Raw genomic sequence first — 25,025 nt, forward strand, 5'->3', positions numbered from 1 at the left:
TAGTTACATTAGATTGTTGAAAGCTGTTGTTATGAAACTGTTCCCATGCCATTAAAATAGGACAGACTATAAATTGGAGTAGTCTTATTGCATTAATTTAGTTGGGGGAGGAGACAAGAGGGAGGAAGAGGGCCATAATCTAACAGATAAATCTATCCCTTACATTAGCATGCATTGGAAGCTTAAAATGCTCCAAGAAAGCCATTCTGTGAAGTAAATAGCAAAGGTGTGGACAGAGAGCTTTTTACAAATCTATTTATTTACCTAAGTGAGGAATCCTGTGGGATATCCCAAAGGAATTCACTTTCCTGCTTGGTTTACCATGGAAGGGAAAGAAGGCCTAACAAATAGCTCTTCGGTTTGCTCAGCTGTGAGATATCCATTAACCAAGCAGAAGTTCGCCTGCACATATTGTGTTTGCACAGCCTGCAGTGCCATCTTTTCAAGACCCACCATCGTCTGGAAAGCCCTCAAAAGTCCTAAGTCTATAATAATGCAAAGAGTTTGCACAGTCATTACTGTCAGGCTCAGTTTTTATAGTGCAGCCTATGAATGTCATCAGTTAAATTAAATCTCAACAAGACCAAACACAGTGCATGAAGTTTAAATACGCTCTTGTGTTTGTCGGCACATTAACTACTTCCTTCCAGACACTTTCTCTCCTCCAAACTATTGGAAAATCGATTATAAAGTGCAGAGACAGAAAAATTCACTTCTCTGAGCTTTATTGAGGAACTTTTTCTTAACTAGTAACCATAAAGCATTTTCCTTTGAGTTCAAATTGAGTACATAGTAGGATGATAATCATAGCTAGCAATTATTTATATGGCCTGGCTTTGGAACACTACTTGCCCGTATATTTTCTCATTTGCTCAGAACAGGTATCATTATTATTATTTCACTTTAGTCATGACAAAACTAATGCTTAAAGTGGTTCGATGATTTTTCTAAGATCAGTCATCTAGACTAGAGTGGTAGAAACAAGGTTTAGGTGGCTGTAGTTCTGCCTCCAGGGTCTATAATCTTTCCACTACTCATCATTGTGTACAAATCTACTAGATTCTGCTGCATAGAGTGTGGTCCATGCAGTAGCTGCAATAGCATCACCTGAACACTTGCTATAAAGGCAGCATTTCAGATCCCACCCTAGATCTACTGAGTCTGAGTCTGCACTTTTAACAAGATTCCAGTTGACATTCAATTTTAAGAAGGGCTCTAATAGTGACTCACAAGTATAGTGTCTCCTTTCTCCAACTTGATAATATATCAGTGCATGTTGACATTTGAAATCTTGAGTGTTAAATACCAATAGGGCAGCTGAGATCATGCCATTTCTTCAGATATTCTATGAGTTTGAAGATCTATAAGTTCATCTTCATTTCTTGAAAATCTCATGTTGGCTATGAATACAATTGCATCCACAATTGCACCCAACACCTGAGCAAGGAAATGATGCTGTGTGCCTCTACCTGTTTGAGAAACAATGTTCCTTTTCATTGGTGTAGTGAATTGAGGTGGGGATGGTAAGCCATCTGGAGCTTGAGCCAGATATTCCATTAGGGGCTTTCTAGTTGATGCAAACTTTTAAATTAAATGTTCAATGCCAAGTAAATGCTTGTGAAATTGCAATCCTCTTGCCATATGGTGCACTGCTTAACAATGGATTATATTTGCTGTTCCTAAAATAAATTATCTATTGGAAATCAATGCTATGTCCAATAGCCTTGCTGATAACCAGTTAAATGAGCTCAGATAAGTCATTTAAATGACTCGATTCTTATTTTTCTTGCTTGCAACATTAGATCGGGCAATCTCTCTGCATCTCATCCAAGTTTCAGCACAGAATTGAAATTTTAAAATTTACTGAAGATTTGAAGGGTCTGGAAGGACAAAGTGATTCACAGGCAAATAATGTTCTTCCCCCCAGCATTTTCTTGTGAATGGAATCCTCTGGGCCCTTCATTAATTGCACTTAAGGTAATTGTTTCCTTTATTTTAGCTAGCATGAAAGAGCTTTAAAATCTCAGCAATGTAGTCCAGCTCAGTTCCGAAATGAAGTATGCAAGATTGAATGTCAAGGAGTTGCTGAAGCACTCCAAGGAACTCGGTATATAATCACAGGACCAGATGCTGGTAAGTTAGGGTGAGTGGCCTAGAAGAGGAGCTTATTGAAGAAAAATTAGACAATAGCAGAAACCTGGTTCCTAAGAAATAGATAAATTTGTCACTCATCTTTTTGCATTAGGAATATTCTTCTTTTAAGATAAGCTCCGAGGGAATGGATTACTCTCAGTATTTAGGATGATATAGACCATTTTATACTTACGCAGGTCAGACACTTCTGTCTCAGTTTCTTGCCCAAACGTGGCCAGTCTGTGAACAGACATTTTAGAAAAGACACAGACTCCTGAGGTCAGGGAGTTCTACCCAACTGGTGCTGTGTCTTTCAGGGAGGAAAAGCATTCTAACCTCAGATACCTGTCAGCTGGGATTATAATAAAAGGGAAGTAGGATGCACACACACATGTGGATGTGTTTGTGTAGTAGGGATAGAGTTTTAGAAAGAAAGAGAAAACTGATCCTAGAAGCTCAGGCAACACTGGATTGAATAAAGTCCAATAACCCTTAGCACAAGGCCTAAGCAATTTCAAAGTTGAAAAGTGTATGTAATGTTACTTCAGTGGATTCTGACCCTCCACTCATGTTAGTTAGTGGGGCAGGCATGGGAGTGTTTAAATGAGAGCAAGCATGGGACGGGAAAAGAGCAAGGAAGCCAAGGCCTGCACGGCAGCACCCAGGAGAAATGGTAGACAGGGTCCAGGACAATGGCCTCTCCACGGGTCCTTGAGTCTTCCTGGGCCTTCCATTTGTCAGGTTTGGGGGAGCATAGGGACTTCCTACTGAAAGCCCTTTCAGCGAATGAAGAGCCCCTAAGACTAAATGACTGTGCAGACATTTGCCCAGGTTACTTTTCTGTGAATTAACAAAAAGCCCAGAAGTCTCATGATTTCACATGAATCCTAAGTGTCAGCCACCAGCTCTTGTTTCCTTTTATTTTTCCCCAGACTTACAATAAAAAAGGCATTTTATATTAGATATCAGTACATACTTGCATGCATTTATATAAAACTGAAACAAAGGTTCATAAGATACTATCTTTATTATATGTGATGTACTCCAGTAAGTTTTTCTTTACCGGATGAGACTCTATTTTGTTATAACGAAAACAAAAGCGAATCCATAGTTACCCTTAGATTTGGAATAAAAGGGGCATTTTCTCATGGGTGTGGCCAGTTTGTCCATTAAGCTATTGTTTCTGAGCCTCAGAAACTCATCCTCTGGAGCCCCCTGTGAGCTCTCCTGCTGGCCATGCTGGAAACACTGAGGTGGGTGTGGGGACCCTGAATGCCTCAAGTCAGAAATGCTGCCAGTATGCTGGCCATGGCAGAAAGATACTATGGACACAGCCCTGTTTCCCTTGTTCCCAACAAGGTCCAGCCAGGAAAACAGAAATCAGTAATTTTAACAAATTACTATTACTATGTAATAGAGGATTAACAAGCCATAAAAGGATCCTAGAGGTAACAAAGATGTAGTAACTATAAGAAGCAGCTACCACCTCTCAAAGGGATAAAGAAAAAACTTGTTTATTAAAATTTGGGGGCTGGCAGAGCTGGGACTCAGGCCTTAGAAGAGGGGGCACTGCCAGCCAAGACTAGTGCTTTAGGAGCTTAGAAGAGGAATCCTACAGAATTAAAAACACAGATCTCCAAGGTGGCAGAACCAGCCAGCTTGTACTGATGCCTCTGGTAGATATCAGAGGCGAGGGAGTTGCCCTGCATGGTTGGTTCCGGGAGGAAGAAAAAAAAAAAATGAAGCTGTAACCAATGGCTGCTAACACAACCTGTCACTGACAGCGCGGATCACTGCCCAGGTGACACTGAGAGGACAGGAAGAAAACACTTCCTCCCTCCTCCATCCTTGCAGTCTGTCTCTACAACTCCCTATCATCAGAGCCTAACAAGGAATCAGCTGGCAAAGCAGAAATGTGGTGTCCCAGCCCAGTGTCACAAAGAGCGAGGAAACGAGGATATAATGCTAAGCGACGAAGGCTGGATTAGCCAGCACACCCTTTCCCCAGTTCTTCACGCCACCACCTCACAGGCTGTGTAAGACAGCTAAGAGATTGGGGTAAATAACAATTTAAATACAGAGAAAATTCACTACTTACATTGAATTTTACATAATAGAATCCAAAGAGAATTTTATATAATTTTATATAATAGAATCCTATAGTCCAAGGAGAACTAATTCAGCAACAGCTAAAGTGAAATTCTTCACTGGGTTCCCAGTTCCTATACTTGGTCCTTGAATGAGGCCCAAACTTCAACTTTGTCCTCATAGAATGTCTCATTTTAAAAATTTCTATAATGTGACTCTCAGTCCTTACTTTAGAGAAAACTATTCCCTTCTGCCACAAGTACTGTGGCCTTGAGATCTATCTCTTTCTCTCCCTCGATCCCAACAGTTTAGTCTGTAGAGCACAAGGTCTCCCCCAATGCAGTTTGGTTCTGAATGTCTGTGTTAAGTCTTGAATAACATGTAGGTGGGGGGAGACACGAGGCAAAGGAGGTGCCACGGAAGACAAAGCAAAGTGATCTCGGACCTTTCATCCCAACAACTGGCTTCCTTTGAGGTCTCTCAACCTTGTGAGGTAAACATACATTTGTCACTTTTCCTGGCCAGGAAGCAGGTAGCTGTCATATCAAAAACACATACACATACACACACATGCACGCAAAAATTTTCAGAGGCAATAGAGTCTAGATCGGGCGTCCTCGAACTACGGCCCGTGGGCCACATACGGGTGTTTTTGCCTGTTTGTTTTTTTACTTCAAAATAAGATATGTGCAGTGTGCATAGGAATTTGTTCATAGTTTTTTTTAAACTATAGTCCGGCCCTCCAACAATCTGAGGGATAGTGAACTGGCCCCCTGTTTAAACAGTTTGAGAACCCCAGGTCCAGATCAATGCTTCAGCTATGGCTTGGATATTTGTCCCCCCAAATGTTATATTGGAATTTTATTTCAATGTTGGAGATGGGGCCTAATGGAAGGTGTTTGGGTCATGGAGGCGGAATCCTTATGAATAGATTAATGCCTTCCCTGGGGGGTTGCAAGAGAGTTATTGCTCTATTAGTTCCCATGAGAGCTGGTTCTTAAAAACAGCCTGTTGCCTCCCCTCGCTAGCTTGCTTCCTCCATGGCCATGTGATCTCTGTACACATTGGCTCCCCTTTGACTTCTGCCATGAGTAGAAGAAGTCTGAGGCCCTCTCCGGAAGCAGATGCTGAAGCCATGCTTCTTGTATAGCCTGCCACAGCTGTCAGACAAATAAATCTGTTTTCTTTAAAAATTACCCAGCCTCGGGTATTCCTTTATAGCAACACAAATGGACTAAGACAGCTTCTCTACCAGGGGTGATTTTGTTTACAAGGGAACATTGGCAACGTCTAGAGACATTTTTGTTTGTCACAACTGAGGATGGGGGGGGGAGTTGCTGTTGGCAGCCAGTGAATAGAGGCCAGGGGTGCTGCTAAACATTCTATAATGCACAATAGGCTCCCACAACAAAAAAAAATTATCCAAGTCCAAATATCTTTAGTACTAAAAGTCAGAAACTCTGCTCTAGATGCATAATATAATTTACTCTGCAAAGAGTCCCTACACACAACGACACTAATATTTTATACTATTTTATAGAGGGGGGTGGGACTCACAGCATATCCACATCAATCCTCTCCAAAGAAATGCTCTCTCCCATTCCAACTTCATTCTTGGCATCTCTGATTCCATTTGTATGGTGAGATGGGTGGTCTGCTAATAGTTTCATAGCTGCTTCTCAGTTAACTTCTCCGCAGCCCTGCGTTGGCAGTCTAACAGCACACCTAAGAATGTAGGAGTATCTGACACGTTTACACTCTGATGCTTTGCACTTTCCATGTGGCCACAAAGAAATGTGTGACCCATCTCTGGAAGTGTTCAAGAGACCACAATAGCATTTATCAGAGAAGAAAGTGAGGGTAAGTCTTCATGGCCAATAGAGTTTCTTGCAAACACCAGGAGCATCTGATTGCATTTACAATAAGTCTTTGAAATAAAATGTGCATGAGCCAATGTGTTGGAAAACCAGTGGTAATAGGCACCGTGTTTTTACTGGGACTGTAGTGTTGGTTCACTCTGACTGGGGGAATAAAGGCTCTGTCTTCCTTAGCCCTGCTCCTGCAGCATAGGATGCTCCCACAGTGTGAGAAGAATTCCAGGCTCTTGGGTCTAATATGGCAGCACTGTGCACCGGTGAGCATGGTCAAAGCTTGGCAGGACTCAAAGAAGGGTTTTCTGCTAACCTTGCCTGCCTGACTGAGCAACATCTCACGGGTATTAAATCACAAACACTTTGAGAAATAACTTTGAAACCAGACCCACAGAAATCCAAAGTCAAGTTGGTGTTCCGCTGAATGTGGTATTCACATGAAGAAACAGCGTCCCAAAAGTATCTACATGCCTCCAGAGCAGGGTTGGTAGAATGAGAGACTTCTGATAATTAGAAATCAGAGGAGCCTGTGGTTTAATATTAGCCTTATGCTGCTTTTCTCTATTTCTCTGGAAAATAGTTGAGGTTGGGGTGTGTTTTGTATAGTTAGTGTGTAATTCAAGAAAGAAATAAAAAAGCAGCACTTTAATGGGTTCCTTACACGGAGGAATAAATTCTACTTTCTCTGTTTATGGGGTGGGCAACCTGTTAACATGCTGCTGGCTGAATTACCTTTGACTTAAAACATCTGAAGGCAATAAATTCAAGTTTCGTCAGGTGACTCATAGGAAAGGCACTTTCCCCTTCTCTAGAATTCCATTGGTTCTTGAGTGTGCATCATAATCACCTGCAAGGCTTATTTAAAAAACAGATTGCTATGTTTTCTGATTTAGTAGGTCTAGGTTGTGGCCTGAGAATTTGCATTTCAGACAAGTTCTCAGGGGCTGCTTTTGCTGCTGGTCTGGGATCACTCTTTGAACCATTATCCTAAGCAGTATGATCAGACTAATTTTTTTTCTATTCATATTAACATTTTATTTACACATAAATATCCTAGGAAGGCTGAAATTCTCTTTTGAGAATTTCATGTATTGTTCCTGTATTCTACGTTTGGTAAACAAAAGTGCTGTCACAATAGTTTTGTACTAATTAAAATGTAGAGAATGCCAAGTAAGCATAATTATTCTTACATTCTTTTGATCAGACTAATTTTAAACCAAAAATTATTCATGTGAGTTCTCCTTAGGAACCTCAGTTACCCATTGAATAAATTTCATAATCCTAGCCCAACTTTCAAAACCCTTCAAAATCTAACCCGCTTTCCACCACTCCTTCCTATGCTCAATTCATACTCACAAGGCGCTCTCTGCTGGCTACAAGGCTGTGTATGAATGCTCTAAGAAACAGATTGAGAATCACCTCTTTTTCCCTACCAAGCAGAAACCCTCATTTTGTCACACCCCTTGCTCTACCTTCTTAGCAGTTTGCTCGTACCAATAGCAAAGCTCTTCCCATTTCCTTTAAAAAAAATTGACAACCTGCAATGGCACCTACTTTGTGAGGGACAACATGTCAGGCTGCGTGAAGTCTCCACAGAAGTGTAAGGAAAATAATAATAATAAAAAATACATGTTATAATTAAAAAAAACATGTTCTGCAATTTGCATGGTTCTTAGTTAAATTATTCAGATATGCAAGAAATATCACATTTCTGTATTTTTATAATTTTTAAAAATTAGCTTAATTCTATCATCAAGCCTTTACAGAACTGGCTTGGTAGGAAATTTAAGCGAATTTTTATAGCCCTCTCCTTCTCTTAGACTCAGACCAGAATCCAGGAGGTTTATGTGGTGGCTGGAAAACAGAGGAAGAATCTCTAATAGCCAGATCTCAAATACACTGACATCCTCATCATCCAAGCCCACAGTGGTGGATCTCTGCTTCCGTGACAGGTCTGAGGTATGGGAATCACTGTTGAAGCTGGAAACTTCATGGCCAGAGTCTTGATCCTGCCTCCTCAAGGTCTGGCTGCCTCTTTGTATAATGGACACACTGTGGTTCATGGGTCACTGTTGCTGTTGCAGACCCTAAACCTCTTTCTCTTAAAACACTTTCAGAAGTACAGACATAAAAATCTTCAATCTACAAGCTCTGTTTTCCTGTGTTTTTATTTTATTGTTTACTTCATTCTCCACAGACTCTCGCCAAGCAACAGGAAAGATAACCATCAGCAGCTTCAGACTTACCTTCTATGAGATTTGCAACCTGAGAGACTTTTTCCCAAGCATGGTTCTCATTGGCTGACTTGAGTCACATGTCAACCTCTCAACCAATCATTGTGATCAAAGGGATTTGGTATTCTGGATTGGCCAGGCCTGGTTGACATGCCTTGCCCTGGAGCCAGAGTTGGGGTCAGCCCCACATAAGCTGCATGGCAGACAATGGGGAAGGTGTGATTCTCCAAAAGGAAGAGATGGGATGTGTTATCAGGAGAAAGGGAGCCAGGCTCTCTTTATACATGTCCATGACAGTATGCAAGAACTCAAAGACTAGTTAACTTCAAGTCTTGGCAAGCAAAATGATCATAGAGAAAAACCAGCCTCCTCTTGGTACAGTGGATAAAACCAAAGCTCAGAGAGCTTAAGAAAATAGCCCTTTACACAGGAAGTTAGGAGATGAATGGTCCCACCTTTGTTTGTTTTTTTTCTTTCCATACTCCCTAAATATTCTAGGGCCTCCATTATTGGGGATCTGCCTGAGCCTATCTTGCTAACACAAGATCCAAAATTTAGAACAAGTTTATTTTACCGCTCTACAATCCTGCTGGGTTCATCAGAGTAGATAGAAACATTATAAAGTTAATTATCATTTGGGGTAATATTCCCATATATGTCCTTGGATATTCTCTTTCTCCAAAAAAGGTAGCAGCTAAAAATAATGAATACAATGGAGAGTATTTCAGATGTTGTTGGCAGAAGATGCTATTTCAAAGCAGAAGGTGCATTCAGTCAATACTAGACAGTGATCATCCATTTCTCCTCTGCACAGCATCTACTCTAGTCAAGAAAGATGTTAGCATTTTGAATAGGAGGAGATAATGTAGAAAAACATTCATGAAGCATTATCATGTAAATAAAATAGTTTATAAAACAATATGTATTATATTATGATCTTATTTATTCCAATAAATATGAGTACAAACACAGGAAAAAAGATATTTAGAAACCTATGAAAATGTTAATAGCATTTACATTTGAGTGTTCACATCATGGCTGATTTTTTTTCTTTATGCCTTTTTTAAAGGAAACTTTATAATAAGTATATGTTACTAGATAAATATATGCATGTATTTCCTCAATTTTAAGACATTATTGATTATAAAAGCACTATAGAAATAACAGCTTCTCAGTTTTAAAAAAAATCACTATTTTTTATTACCATTTAAAAATTTTCTACCAAATGTCTGACTTATTCTTGGAGGGAAATAGTAAAAACATAGGCATATTTTTTTCAATCAAAGGGAGAAGTAATAATATGAGATCATACTTTGGTTACAAGTTAATGATCATATTCTACACAATGTGGATGTGTCAACATGTTAAAATATCCACATTAAATGGACATCTGCCATTAAAAATAAACACAAATCACTTGCCAAAGTTGTAAATTCACAGACATTGAAATAAATAACCAAAAATGAGTATGTTTTAAACACCGAAGTCTCTTGACAATGTTCATAGGCCAACCTAAATGCCAAGTACTAATAATGCAGAAAAAAGTGACATCATCAGCTAATTTCTACTTCACTTCTTCATAATGTGGCTGTCTGGTGTTGCATATGGGTACTATGGAGATTAATGACAAATCACATTTAGCAGCCAAGATCATCAACAAAGAAACTTAATGCTAACATTAGATCTATTTAAAAAATAGTGTTTTATGTACAGACACCCCAAATTTTTAATCTGATGGGTGGTTGCCATAGTTTCATTCTCAGAAGCAGACCTGAGACATAACATCTGGTCAGTTCAGGGGACACTGGCAGGTAAATGATAAAGGGAGAGAGGGAAGGAAAAGTAGTTGAGGCATCGATCACATGGGCAACTGGAGATTAATTTCATGGAGAAACTTCCGGGGAGTGGAGGAAAACACATACCTTGGAATTATCCTATCCAAGGAGTGAGAGAGCTGGGGTATTTGTACATATGCTCCAGAGTTATTGGTTGAGCACTGCTCCTGAGGATTGTTAATTACCTGGATTTCTGGCCTGATATTCGTACTTCTAGACAGAGAAATCTGTGATTCTGAGAAAATAAGCCCTCATGCATAGAGAGGCAAACTCTAATTGATGAACGTCAGCATGAACACACTGTCAAGTCCAAGGCCTATGGCTGGAGCACTGACAAAGTCCTCTACAATGGTCCTCGGGACCAGCCCATTCACCTTCACACAATATAGCAAATCTCCCTCTCACTGTTTATAAACATTTCTTCATTTCTTATAGCTAATGCTGCATCTCTGTTTTCCATCTCCTTAATCCATATGGTCACATTTTCTGAGTTACAGTTATTGTCATTAGTTGCCTGGTAGCCACTTCTGACAATGATTCAAAATCCCTTTGCAGCAAGTCCAGACATGTTTGGATTGCACGTTCTGTCTTGGCATTTTCAAAATGAGTTTCGCCATCATTAACTTCTGTTGGTTCTATGGAAATTTCACTGCTCTAAAGTTTATTCGCCTAATGACTTTTCTCCGAAACTGCCATTTTGAGATGAGCAGCAAAACCTACATTATTAGGCAGCTGGAACTCTGACCCTGCAGTCTAAGTGGCCGTATATTTTCATCAAACCACAGTATTTGAACACGTAAGTGCAGATGTCACGGCTGTGTAAGATTCATCCAAACTGAAGATCCAGCAGTTGACAACACTGGGCTTAACAATCCTCTAAAATAAGAAGTAACTACCTTCCCAGGACAGAGGAAAATAACCTGGCTCTGCTAGAAAGCTCATTAGACATTTCAGGCAGAGAGGAGAAAAGCAAACTTATTTTTCCTTTTGAAAAAATGTTATTTGAGTCATCACCACCACCTTTCAGCCACTCCAGACCCAGATTCCCTTGACCATCAAAAGTGTTGTCTATTACTACATGTACACACTTATCTGGCTTTCAGAAATGCTAAAATTTGAGGAAGAATAAAAGAATACAAGAATAAAAGGTGGGGGTTGAGGGAGGGACATCCACAGAGAGATAACGGATTTGTTTTAACAGTGTACAACAAAAGCTTCTTGGGAGAGTATTGTCTTCATCTGAGAAAATTCTTTGAAAAGCCTGAGAGAAATGGGAGACCCTGTGCTGGTATGGGTGTGACCACAGCCCACAGCGGTGGAATGGGGATGGAGTTGCTCTGCGTAACAGTAGATGAAATTTGAAGTCTCGGACAATGCAGAAGGGAAGGATTAAGGAGCAAGGCTGAGAGGAGCAGGAGATGAGTCAAACAGATGAAGAGGGGTGAGGGCTGTATTTGGCCAGTAAGATTCCCCTGTGGAAGGGTGATGCCTACTTGTTCCTTGAGAAGTTGCTTATGTTGCTGAAAAGCAAGTCCTACTTATGTTCTAAACTATGCTCTCCTTCCTCTGTTCAGGAAAGCCCATTATTCTCATAAATAGTTTGATGTGAATTTTTTTTTTGTTTGAGATGAAAAGAAATGAACTGAGAGTCAAGATGGATGTGGAGAGGAACAGAGACCTGCTTCAGGGACCTGAGGGTCTATAGTGGCCCTGAGAATAAAAACTCCACCCTAGGAACTCACAACAATGATGCAGTGAGGACTGTGCACATGCACAACTGGGGAACTGGAAGGAGTATGAGCCAGCTGTACCTATGTACTAAGGTTTAGCTAACCTTTGATTGAAACTGAGCATATATGTATGTGTGTGTGTGTGCTGCTTTCCAGTCATCTTACCATATAGTGGAAAAACTTATTTTTTCTTGAAGAAACTTCTGACAAAAACACATCCTATATACTTATGACATTAAAAAAATAAATACAGACTGGGCATGGTGGCTCACGCCTATAATCTTAGCACTCTGGGAGGCCAAGGCAGGAGGATGGCTCAAGGTCAGGAGTTTGAAACCAGCCTGAGCAAGAGCTGAGCACCTCTCTACTAAAAATAGAAAGAAATTAATTGGCCAACTAAAAATATATAGAAAAAATTAGCCAGGCATAGTGGCACATGCCTGTAGTCCCAGCTACTCAGGAGGCTGAGGCAGGAGGATCACTTGAGCCCAGGAGTTTGAGGTTGCTGTGAGCCAGGCTGACGCCTTGGCACCGTAGTCCAGGCAACAGACTCTGTCTCAAATAAATAAATAAGCAAACAAATAAATAAATAAATAACTACATACGTACATACATTCACATACATTTATATACTTCTCTACAGTAAGGGTTACATTTTTGTCACTTTTCTTCAATCTCCTTGCACTTACCTTTGGCTTTTGTTATTTGATGTGAAGCAAACCCATTTGTCAATCAATAGCACTGAGGAAGTGCTGGAGGAGAAAAGAGAGACAGGAGATGGCAAGTGGCCTGTTTTAATTTTTAAAACTATTATTACTTTTGTTTTACAAAATAAGTTGATTCTTGTAAAAACTGAAGATGCCAAGACCCTGTCAACAAAGAGTGCAGAGAGAAACCTGGATGCCAGTTATGATAAAGATACTGTATTTCTTACAAGCAAAACATATCTGTTTCATTTTATGGTAAAAATACAAACATTATGATGATAGATTTAGCAGCTCATATATGAAACTCCATTACATATAGGTATTAAATATCACTACTTATTGAACTATTAATAATTCATTAGGTTTTTAAAATTAAGCGGATTATCTATGACAAAGACTTAGTCTAATGTTAATGGGGACAGGGTGAATTATTGGCATACATTTCATTGTATAATTGCTATTAATTAATTAACTGTATGTTTGTTTTTTATAAAAGTATACAGCCAATATATAAGTATTGAAAAATGTCTGGCATGATGAGTGATACATTTTTAATAGTAGTTGGCTTAGAGTGGTAAACTTCCTGGTGATAATTCCTTTTCTTCTTATTTCCCTAATTTGATCTCTTTTACTATAGTAGAAAATGAGCTATTCGGGTTTTATCCTGGTTGTGTGTGTGTGTGTGTGTGTGTGTGTGTGCTTTAATGTAAGTGTCCTGTATGGGAAAATGCTCTAGAACAAGATTTAGAAGAACAAGAAGAGCTGTGATCTAGTCAATGCTCAACAACTTAGCAGCAGGTCACCTAAACTTTCTGTACTGGAGTTTAATCATCTTTAAAATGGGAGAGGAAGAAGGGACTATGTCTATCTTTATTTATTTATTTTTTTTGGTCATCCCTTCTAACTCTATTGCCTAGCACAGAGCTGGGCTTCTGTTTAACAAATCCTTGGTGTTTAATAAATAATTAAATAATAATTATGATAATATCAATAATATAATTATTAATAAATAAAATGATAACAATTTTTAAATGCTTGGCACTTAATAAACATTCGCTGGCTAATTGAAGAAATGGAGGCATGCATTAATGTTTTGAATTTTTCAGCAAGGTGTCAAGCTAAGGGGTAATTATTATATAGCCAGGATTGAATAGCTCCAGTAACAGGACTGCCAGGAGAATCCCTAAATGTTCACACTGTGTTGACAAGAAAGAGTTAATCAGCTATGCCCTATTATAGGTGCAATAGTTTTCTTTATCTAGAAAACCCTGAAGACCTCTTAAATTTCAGGGATCAGGATTGAAGGCAGAGCAATTGACTGCTTTTAATATTTAAATGTTTAGTATTTAAATATTACTAATAGTTTATAATGTTCATCAAATAAAAATTTACAACTTAACATGTTCATAAGAAATAAAATAAAAATTACCCATAATCACATTATTCAAAGGTAATTGCTGTAAAGATTTTGGTGTATCATCTCTATAGGGGTATATGTATGTGCATATATAAAAGAGATAGACAAGGGAGAAGAGAGAAAGGAAATATATTTGTGTGTATTCATATATGTTGCTTTTTTCTATGCAAATGGGATCATGTCAGCTATGTCACTATAAACTTTAATTTTCATCTAATATTTCATGAGCTTCTTTCCATATCAACACATTTATTTCTACCACATTATTAATGCCCACCTTATATGGATATATCTCATCACATTTCATTTAACCAATTCATTTTACTAGGCATTTACTTTATTTTTTACTTCTTGCTATTAGAAGCAGTATGAGTTGAAAATCCTTGCACATTCATGTGGGCCTGGGTTAACTAATAGAGTTTCAGATCCCTTCTTTGTACATATTTCTGGCCTTAGGCAGGGACATTGGTTGGCACTACTGGCGAGCAGGGAATCCAACAGACCTGTTGGCACATGGTCTTCTATGTTTCCACACATGGGGGTCAACTGATGGCCATTCAAATCCAGAATTAGATTGGCTTTTTCCTCTCATCTATTTGATTTGCTATTAACTGGTATGGATTAAACATTCAATTCATATATTTTAAGCAGATCTTGCTTTGTTTATATCTCCCCTCTTGCCTTTCTCTACATAAAACTCCTACAAAGTGGAATAAATGTATAACATATATTGAATACTAATTATAGACATAGTCAAGTATAAACATATTGAATATATAGTGCCTCCAATACAAATTGTAAGTAGATTAAATTACAAATATGTTATTTCAATATTGAAAGCTCATGTACATTCTCTATCCTTGATAGAGCCAGTCATTTGCATATATAATCTCTAGTACCTTTTCCAAGGTCACATGGTAATAGTGGCAGAGCAGAAAATAGAACTCAGATTTCTAGTTTGTGTTCATTGTTTTCAAAGATAATACTACTTGCATTGCTATAAAAAAAGGCAGTGATAATATTAGCTTCAGCAATGAGCTCAGTTTTTATTCCACCAGATAAAAGTATATGAGTAATCGTATAAGACCTTGTTTAATTGCCAATGGGCTTTGATGTCTGCTGTATGTGTGTGAATTCCCTTTGTAGGAGAAAAAGAATTTAAAAACATAAAAGCCTTTGCAGTCTGACACAGTGAGACTTACCATTTAACATTGGTTTACATCCATCTTTACTCTGGGATGATTCCTGAGGCAACAATTAAATATGTGGACCCAGAGACAACCTTGGTGCCAGAAGGAATTAAAGAATTTGTGAGTCACTTCTTGTATACTGGAATGGGTGACAAAGATGTTGGGGTTGATACACAGTGGTTGAATGGAATCCCCCAGCGGGAGGTGGGAGTGGTTGGTGGCTTGTACTCTTCCATTCCCCTTTTAAAAAACTGCATAGTTCAGGGATGAGATCACCTCATTAATTTCTTTTACTAATTAAAAATATACTAGACCTTCCATTTTGTTTTTCTATCTTTACTTTCTAAGTATCAGTTAATAGATTTCAACAGTGTCTGGGATATAGAAGGTACATAATAAAAAAAATTTTGATTAAAGCTTGAATGAATAAATGAATTTATTGAGCACCAAGTGTGCCATTCTTTGTTTTAGGCACTAAGACTGCAGCAGTGAACCAAACAATACATAACAAAACCAAACACAAAAAATCCCTGTTATTAAGCTTATATTTTAGTAAAGAAAATGAGACAATAAATGAAAAACAAAATATACAGGTTGCAAAATTTTGATAAGAGCTTTATAGAAAAGTAAATCTAGGAAGAGGAAGAAGATATGTATATGGGGGCATGTGGAAGACACTGAAATTTTAAAATGGAGTTGTCAGGAAAGGTATACCTGCCTTAATATTTGTAGGACTTGGAGTAAGAGTACCAATGGGACTCATATAACATACATCTAAATATTTTAAAATTATAAACTGAAATAATAAATTTAATTTGAATGCATTATATCTTCTTACCTCAAAATATATATTCATAATTATGAACTTGAACATTCTGTATAAAGTTGTGGCTTTTAAATGACAAAAAAGTACTAAACATTACTGAATCTAATTATCAATATGTATATCTGGGTTTTGTGTTGCTGGGCCAGCCATGTTTAAGTGAATAATCAAATAGAAACATACATAATTCATAACATTTTATATCTTTATTTCATAAAATTTATTCTATTTTTCTTTATTTCAGGAAAATCTCTATGTAAATAATCAAATTTTTAAAATAATTTTGCTCTAATCATCTAAAGGATAAAAAAAGTAATTATATTCCAAGTAAATAAATTTAATATTTTTTCATTGGAAGAGTAAATTAAAATCAATGTAAAAAATTAAAAAAATAAAATTATTTTATATATGTTATTAGAAAATATTTTATTCTAAAAATATTTAAAATTACATACTAACTTAAAAAGCAAAATACAATTATAATTTATGAATATCAATTTATGCTGAAATTTATTTAAGGGTGAATTTTTAAAATTTTATTGAAAATGCAACTAAATGTCCTAAAATAGTTTTTTAAAAATAAAACTATCCATAGATCTGCCTTAATAATATCTGTCTAGTTTTCAATGAAAAAAAGCTTATACATTTCATGCATGTTCCATCTAGACTTACATACAGATTTTAGAATAATACAAATTCTTTAATATTATAAATTGTCAACCATGAAGGACAAATATAGTGAATATTATGCTAATTCGTGAGCATCCCTAGGGGCACATGTTGGAACATAAAAAGAAACAAGGAAATGGCTTTTCAACATTAATATGAGAAAAATTATGATGGAGGGCATGTCAGAATAGAAATTTGGTACTTTTGAAATTTTACTAAAATACGATAATGAAGACATAGCTAGAGCTTCTCTCGTGTTTTTGGAGAAGTCTTTAAGCTTCATTAGTTTCTTCATAAATCCACCTCTGCTCTTGATAAAAACAAGCTAAGGGGGAAAAAACACCCCACATGAACGATATGGGATGGTACACAGCAGATCTCTTAATTTTCAGAATTCAACAGATATTGAAGTTGTTCTTTATTTAAAAATGTAGTCACTGTATGACTTCATCTTCCCTGAGGAAAAAAAACAAATAGGTATATACAGATCAACCTAGTTCTCCAGTCCTCTCAGGTCCTTGCAATTCTGTGATTCCCTTTCTAAAATATCTTTAGTGCAGTCTCAGGTAGGCTGATGACGGTTCAAGCTATACACCGACCCTGAGCTGGACAGAAGGTTCCCACCATCGGATGAGTGTGGATAGCCGAAGAGGAAGAAGGCTGCAGTGCTGATATCTAAGAATGCTGGTGGTGGTGGCCACGGGAGGGGGTTTCTGTAATTGGAAAGCCAGAGCACCCACCCAGACCAGGGCCTCTGACCTAGGGAAACTTATACCTTAAAAATGAGATTGGGCTTATTTTCACCTGTGATGTGTAGCTTGGCTCCATGCTCCCTGTTTAGTTTTATTTTTATTATTTGTCTCTGTTTAACAGGGTATTTTTTTGTTGTTGTACAGAGAAGCTGAAAAGGAGATTTATTTTAAATTTATATATTACAAAATATGTAATTTAGATGTGTCAGTAAGTTCTTGGAGAGAAGCTGTGCCTGAAAAGTAGGTATGAATTTAAGGGCCAGTGAAGAAAAAATTCAAAGGGAAGGCCTAAGTGAGCAAAAGTTTAGAACCTCATGACCATGTAGATGTGTGAAGTTATCAGGAAAATTTCAGGCCACTAAGTCATCACTGTGTTTAACATGGTATTAATGGATCATTTTCACTAAGATGGTACCATGGCCTGAAAATGCCTTAACTCAAGAGATCAAAAATTCAGCAGTGACATCTGCCATGTTTTAATTAATTAGAGGGTTCTTAATAAGACCCAGAGGAATGAATTGCCCATCTGAACACAATTACATTATGTCTGCATAAGGGCCTGTATTTAGTAGTTCTGGGCTTCCTGTTTCTCCATATGTTACAAAAATATAGACCATTTAGCATGTCATGAATCTAATCCGCGTTGGGTTATGAGAACCAAACCTAAAGACAGGATTTGAAATTTAATTTTGCAAATATTCAGTGGAGAGATTTTTTGCTGTTTGCTATTGTTAAAATGTTTCAGTGGAAATTAATTAGATGTAGGTCAGGGAATTATTTCAATATTTTATAGCATGGTTGTTTTTACTAAGTCCCAGATTAGCCTAAACTTTGGTGACTTTATGTCCAAAAATTTTTGCAACAGTCCTGGTTTCAAATTTACTGTCTTATTTCCCACCCCCAGGGAGGCTAATGTTTGTCGCATTATGGTGACCACATTTTTGGTTTAGAAAATATGAACGTACCAAAATTAGTCAAAATAGAATAAGTACATTATGGTATTATTTCTTTACTTGCTAAAGCTGCAAAGGTGGAGGACGGAAGAGTTGATGTAAATGCTGGAAAGTGATAGGCAATCAAAGTATCTCTCTCTGTGGTATGGGCTTTCTTTTTAATAGTAAATTTGGAAAGAAAATTTAATTCAGCTTCTAAGAAATTCACCATTGGTTGAGCCAAATGTGTGAGTAGCATTTAGTACAGGTTGATTTCTACTGCTACTTTTACTGGCAAACAACGGCCAACTGCCAAAGCATGTTCAACCCACACAGCTGTTTTCAATGATTCATTTCCTTTGATTTCCCAGCTGACCCATTCAGAAGGAGAATTGCAATTTTTAAAGCTCAGTTGCTAGCCTCAATGCTGCAAGCAGGCCTCCCTTTCAATTGTGGGGGCATTTTAAAAGCTAAAGTGAGAGACAGTTGTCTTCAGAAGTAAAGTTGTTTCCATGACTAGAGTGTAAGCAGGCAAGAAAAGTTGAAGAAAACTATGAAATGTTGATTTTATGGTGAGGTCCTCTGATTCATAATATGCCTACCTCTCCAACTTTCTTTCACACCACGCCCTGACTTCAGCTCAACATTCCAACCACTCTGGCAGTTTCCAAAGTACAGAAGGTTCTTTCACCCATTGGTAGCACTGCTATTCCCCCCGGTTAGAATGCACTTCCCTCTTCTTTGTTGAGAAACTCCTGCTACCTCCAAGGTACAACCCCAGGATTACAGTTTCTAGAAGTTTCTCCTGAACCCTCCAAGAGAGGGTAGATCACACATTATTAATGGAGCACTGTTGCCCACAATGGGATAAAAATTGGCACTAGGAAGGCCAAAAATTCATACTTTTTTATGTTTAAAGCATGGATGTACATATATATATAGTATACAAACATATATACAATTTATCTGAGATATTAAAATTTCATTTTGGGGGCAATGATTGGAAGCTCTTGTCTAAAAAGCCTGCTCATAGAGAGTATTAATGAACAAAAGGTTGAGAAACCCTGGGTTACAAGCTCTTTTGTCAACCCTGTGCATACTGTGTAGCTTGTTTTAAGTCATTGATTTTGGAAGATTTGCTGTTCACCATTATTATAGCAAAAGCTGACTGATACCCTTTTTAGAAAGGCCTTTCTCTTCCTACTCCACTCACCATTCTAAGTTTCCTGAGGCCTAGGACACTATCTTGTGCTCCACTGCCTTCATAGGACCAGGCAGAATGCCAGAATGTAGCAGATACTCAGGAAATGTTTGTTCAATGGCTTTGACAGGATCATGACTTCTCAGTCCTACTCACGGCATCTGTTGTGTTCTGTAACAGAGGTTTCAATCCCTCTCAACTCTTTGAGCATTCTATGATTTAATGAGATGGTGTTTCATGAATTTTTTATTCCATCTGCAACAGCTAAAGAAGTGGTGACTCAAAGCTGAACTTACAACATAGATGTGTCCTGTTCAAATATCCAGTGGATGCTTTGGCTCTGCCATCATGAGGCCGTTGGCCATGCTGCATTTCCAAAAGGCACGATGCCCTCACAGGGTAGCCAGGTCTGCACCAAGCACAACATTTTAACTACAACATCAGTTGAATTAGAAGTGCTGGGTATCAATTTGCAGCCACACTTGCAGCTTTTGATGGTAGCACAGATCCCCAAGACTGTTTTAAATTACTAGAAAAATCAATATTGGAAAACTCTTCTTAGAATGATTTGTACGTGCTATAATTTGAATGTTAGTGTCTCCACTAAAATTTATGTTGAAACTTAATCACTAATGTGATGGTATTTCGAGATGGGCCTTCAGAAGGAGATTAATTCATGGGGGCTCCCTGCTCTTGAATGGTGTTAATGTTTTATGAAAGAGGCTTCACACAGGATCACTGTCTTGTGCTTCCACCCTCCACCATGTGAGGAGGTGGCATTCTTTCCAACCCTCTAGAGGATGCAGCAACAAGGCCATCTTAAATCAGAGGGCAGCCTTCACCAAATACCAGATCTGCTGGTGCCTTGATCACGAACTTCCCAGCCTCCAGAACCATAAGAATTAAACTGTTGTTGTTTATAAACTACCCACTCTTAGGTATTATAGCAGCACAAGTGAACTAAGATAGGATATATAATCCTCTCATTTTATATATCTCCTTAATCAATATTCCATACTATGATGATGAAGAGGATTATAATGGATTAGTTAACTCTTATTGAGCAGATACTATGTTCCAGCCATTTTACTAAGTATTTTCTATCCATAGCCTCATTTAACTCTCCCAATAGTCCTATGACATAGATGTTATTATTTTCCTGATTTATGAATGAGGAAAGTAATAATGAGAGCAATTAAATAATTAGGCCAAGGATTCATGGCTGAAGGTGTGAAAGTTAGAATTCAAGCCCAGAAAAATCTGACACCAGAGCCTAAGCTTTTAAAGCACTATGCCAATTAAAAAAAAAAAAAAAGATGCTTCAAAATATGTAAATAAAATGCTGCATTCTAAAAGCATCCAAATACTGATGAATATGATTGCTGTTAATGATATTAAATAAATGGACAGGCCATTTCAATTTTCAAAGCAATATGAAATTTTGGCTTGGCATAAGTGCATAAGATTCTAGTTATAGATCTATATTATATGAAAAATATAAGTATCCTGAAGCAGTAAGAGGTCGAAAAAGAGAGTCCATGAAAAATATTGAGATGTGTTCGAGAATTTGCATACCCAAACTTGCTATTAGTTGTTGATAGAAAAATCTGAGAATTTGGGGGATGGGGGTGGATGGTGAGAGAGGGAGGGAGAGAGGCAGGGAAGAGAGAGAAAGAGAGAGAGAGGAAAACAATAAAATATAAAATTCTAGTTCTTTGCTTTTAAGAATCTCCAGTGCCCTCAACTCCCATTCCAACTGCTAGCAAGTATGAATTCTTTTCACAGGTGTTGGTATTATAATAGGACAGTAGTGATTTTTTTTAAAACATAAAAAAAAAAACAAAAAAAACCAACTAAACTGGAAAGTGACTGCATGCCCCAGAAAGAGTGAAATTAAAACAGACCTTTCCCATTTAACATCATTTCCAGGAGGCATTACAGTTTCCATGGGGCAACATTTCATTCGGTCCCGTTGAAAGATTTAGCCACAATTTTGTAGCCCTTAAGAGCAAGATGGAAGAAGTGCTATTTCTTAAACTTAAGTGAAATTTATTTTATAAAATAAAATTATGGCCTTAAAACAGAGGGGAAGGGCACTAAAAGTAGAATTTAACTCATTTAGCTAAGAAATTTATCCCAGATGCAATTTCAGATTTCATTCTTATCCTGAAAACTTTTCTTCCCAAATCTCTTTTCCTAAGATGTATCACTGATTCTGGCTTAGTCCTATTTGTCAGCTACTTTGTGGCTGGGAAAAAAATATGATCTGCAGTGGAAGGGTCTGGTGTCTGGAGTAAGACTCACTGCTACTTCTACATTTAGTAGCCACGTGTTCTTGGGCAGATGACTTATCTGACCCTGTGTTTTCTCACCTACCAAATGCTGTAATAAAATTTACTTCTAAAACAAAATATGACTTAGATAAGAAAACACACATAAAGTTTCAGCTCAATATTTTTTTACTTTCCTGTTCTTCCTTCTTCAGTTGTAAAATAATTTGGTTGTCAATAGTTACCTCTAAGTCTTCCAACTTTATATTTTATGGTGGTTAATTCTTATTGTCAGAAATATTTTTTATACTCAGTTTGCTTTCCTGGTTGAGTTTCCTGTAAAATTTCCACAGGTCATCAGGGAATAGAGGCAAACAGGAAAGACAAAGTGGGAGAAAGATCATGGTGTAGTTTCAGGTGTGCAGCCGACCGCTGCTGCTTGTGCTTTGAAGTAAGGAAAGCAGCAGGGTCACCAGTAGAACAGAAACTTCTAGAGTCATTCTCCAAGCTCTAGCTGGACAGATGTTTTTCAAGAATGCCAGCTGGAAAGGACCATGGAAAACTCTGAGGGACACAGAAAAAAGACACCAAGGTGTCTTGTGAAGAAAGAAAGAGTTCGTTTCTTTAATTCTTCCTCTGTTTTTGCTTGGCACTTTTAGGACTATATCATGTGCATTACATTGTGTGATTCTTTTAATAACACAGGACAGAAACACTTTAACACCAATTCACAGATGAGAAAACTGAGGTTCCAAGAAGTTAAGTAACTTCCTCAAGTTCAATCCGCTCGTAAGCATCTAGGTAAGGGTTCAACCCAGTCTGGGGACTACAATGGCTGTGCATTCTACATGCTAATTCCCAGTGGTATATGAGCCAGAAAGTGCAACTCACATTAGTTTAAGCAAAAATAAGAATGTGTTAATTCCCATAACCAAATCATGGGAAGGAGTAGAAAGAGTTAGTCCCATAAACAACTGGTTCCAATGGCTATATACACTGTTGGCTGGTTAGTACTCTTTCTTCCTCCGCTCTTCTATCCCTCCCTCCCACTTTCCCTCTCATCCCCATCTTTTTGTTTCTCACACCTATTAGCTTCATTCTCTCCACCATCTTTCTCATCTAAACCCATTGCCCTCAACAGCTTTACTGTCACATCTTACAACTACATGACCAAGGAAATAGAGTTCTTCTCTGCCTTCTCCCTGAGAGAAACTGCTTAGGAAAGGGCTATTATTGTTTTGGTTTAATTGTGTATCCACTCCTTAACCAAGAAGAGTGCACATGAGGATTGTTCCAGTGATTGGCACAGACTAAGTCACATGCCTACATAGGACTTACCTGAGCCTACGCTGTGACCAGGGGTCTGTAGCATTGGAATTGAAACCCCCTTCAGAACCACAACATCAGAGAGAGAAGCAGCTACCCAAAAAGAAGAGGTTGGGGCCAGGCAATACAACAACTGCCCACTCTTCAGGTAGGGAAAGAACATTTACTTTAGAGGTCAGTGGAAATAAGGTTTAACCCTACTCTGCTGCTTCCAGGATGTATGATGTTGCAGTCACCATAGTGAGATATGAAATAATAAGTTTGAGAGCTGTCAATGCTAAATTACATAATAAAGTGCTAGGTAAATGCAAGGTTCTCATGTGGCTAATACAGCTTTGGTCTTTAAATTTTTCTTTATCAGAAAATGATGGGATATGATTTTAGAACTTATTTTTGCCCTCACACTATGCCCACTGTTTCCCAAGCAATGTGTTCAGCTAGATAATTAGCTCGTGGAAAACAAGGGCGATATTTTCTGCGTCTTTTCTGTTTCCAGAGCACCTAGCAAAGGGCTGGGCATATCCCTGTGTCAGCAATACTTAAAAAGCACTTGCAAACTTGAATCATTGAAAAGATTTACAGACTAGCTACACTGGGAGTCCATACTCAAATTTAGCTTTGCTTGTGCCCATGTTGTAGATCCTGGGCAAATAAATATTTCTGAGAATAGTCAGAATGTTAATATTCACTTTTATTGAAAATGTGTAAATGGGAGACTTTTATCAATTTTTTGACTTAAAGTTGCAGGATCATATTAAATCATTCTCATATTCAATAATATCACTGCCTTGAAAATGAGGAACATTATGAATGTTAAGCCCTTGTCACCCATCTTGCATTATGAGCACTCATTATTTAATTCTATTCTTCTTGTGATTATTTTAATATATTTCCATATATTAATTATGTTCATACTGATATTTTGCAATAATCTCAGCCAAGTTCATTATTTATTTTCATGGAAAAGCACTTAAATCTAAATGACAATTTACATTTACCTTTTTAAAATTAAATTTAAATTTTACTTTAAAATTAGAATAACCACTAAAAAGAGCTTTCCGTATATAGATTCTTACTTTGAATCTCTAATGGAGTTTTATATTTTGTTCCACAAAACATAAGCATGTCCTTATTTTGAATGAAATTATTAGGTATCTCACTCAATTATTCATGGCTTTGAAACATGAGTGGCTGTTTCTTGTCCTTTTGTCAATGGGTTGAAAATCCTCTTCTATGAATGCCATGAACTATGAGTGAATATTGAAGACACATAGGAGACCCAAGCATACCTGGGGTTTATCTATACTGCACATATAAGAAATTCAAGTGCTAAAGGTGCTAGGATATTACTTTGGATGCCAACATTTCTCTCGCATGAAAATGGAAGACATGGATCTCCTACCTTGCTTCGATTGGCCTGAGCTCCTTTTCTTCTAATTACTTTTTAATAAAAACTTTGAAGAGCTTCTCAATACTGTAGAACATAGTCCTCCTTCTTAGGGTTGCCCTTAAAGCCCTGTGGAGTCTGGCCTCTGCCTGACTCCAGGGGCCTCCTCTTGTGTCACTCTCCCATTGTGGTCCAGCCACACTCCCCTTCCGTCTAATGCATACACTATGCTTCCTGCTACAACAGAAGCTGTTCATGAATCTATTCCTCCTGCCTGCAATGCTCCCTCCTCCTCTCCTTCACTCAGCTACTCTCACTAGATCCAGAATTTCTGCTTAAATAGCATTTCATCCTGACCTCCCAGACCATGTAAGGCATATTTTCATAGAGCCACATGTTTTAGGTTTGAATTTCTAAAAGTCTAGTTAAGGTTTATAACTGTTCCCTTAGTAACAGATAG

At 37.8% G+C, this 25,025-nt stretch overlaps 1 long non-coding RNA gene across 1 annotated transcript in view; it reads right to left on the bottom strand.

The window, feature by feature from the left end:
* Positions 1-24,868, bottom strand: part of LOC142861562 (uncharacterized) — a 103,930-nt gene extending 79,062 nt beyond the window's left edge. Inside the window, exons 1-2 of the long non-coding RNA XR_012912785.1 lie at positions 24,581-24,868; positions 12,581-12,643 (exon numbers count right to left, since the gene is read on the bottom strand). This is a non-coding gene — a long non-coding RNA (uncharacterized LOC142861562). The remainder of the gene's footprint in view (positions 1-12,580; positions 12,644-24,580) is intronic.
* Positions 24,869-25,025: the final 157 nt, after the last annotated feature.

Source organism: Microcebus murinus, chromosome 1, assembly GCF_040939455.1.
Source record: "Microcebus murinus isolate Inina chromosome 1, M.murinus_Inina_mat1.0, whole genome shotgun sequence".
Classification (NCBI taxonomy): domain Eukaryota; kingdom Metazoa; phylum Chordata; class Mammalia; order Primates; family Cheirogaleidae; genus Microcebus; species Microcebus murinus.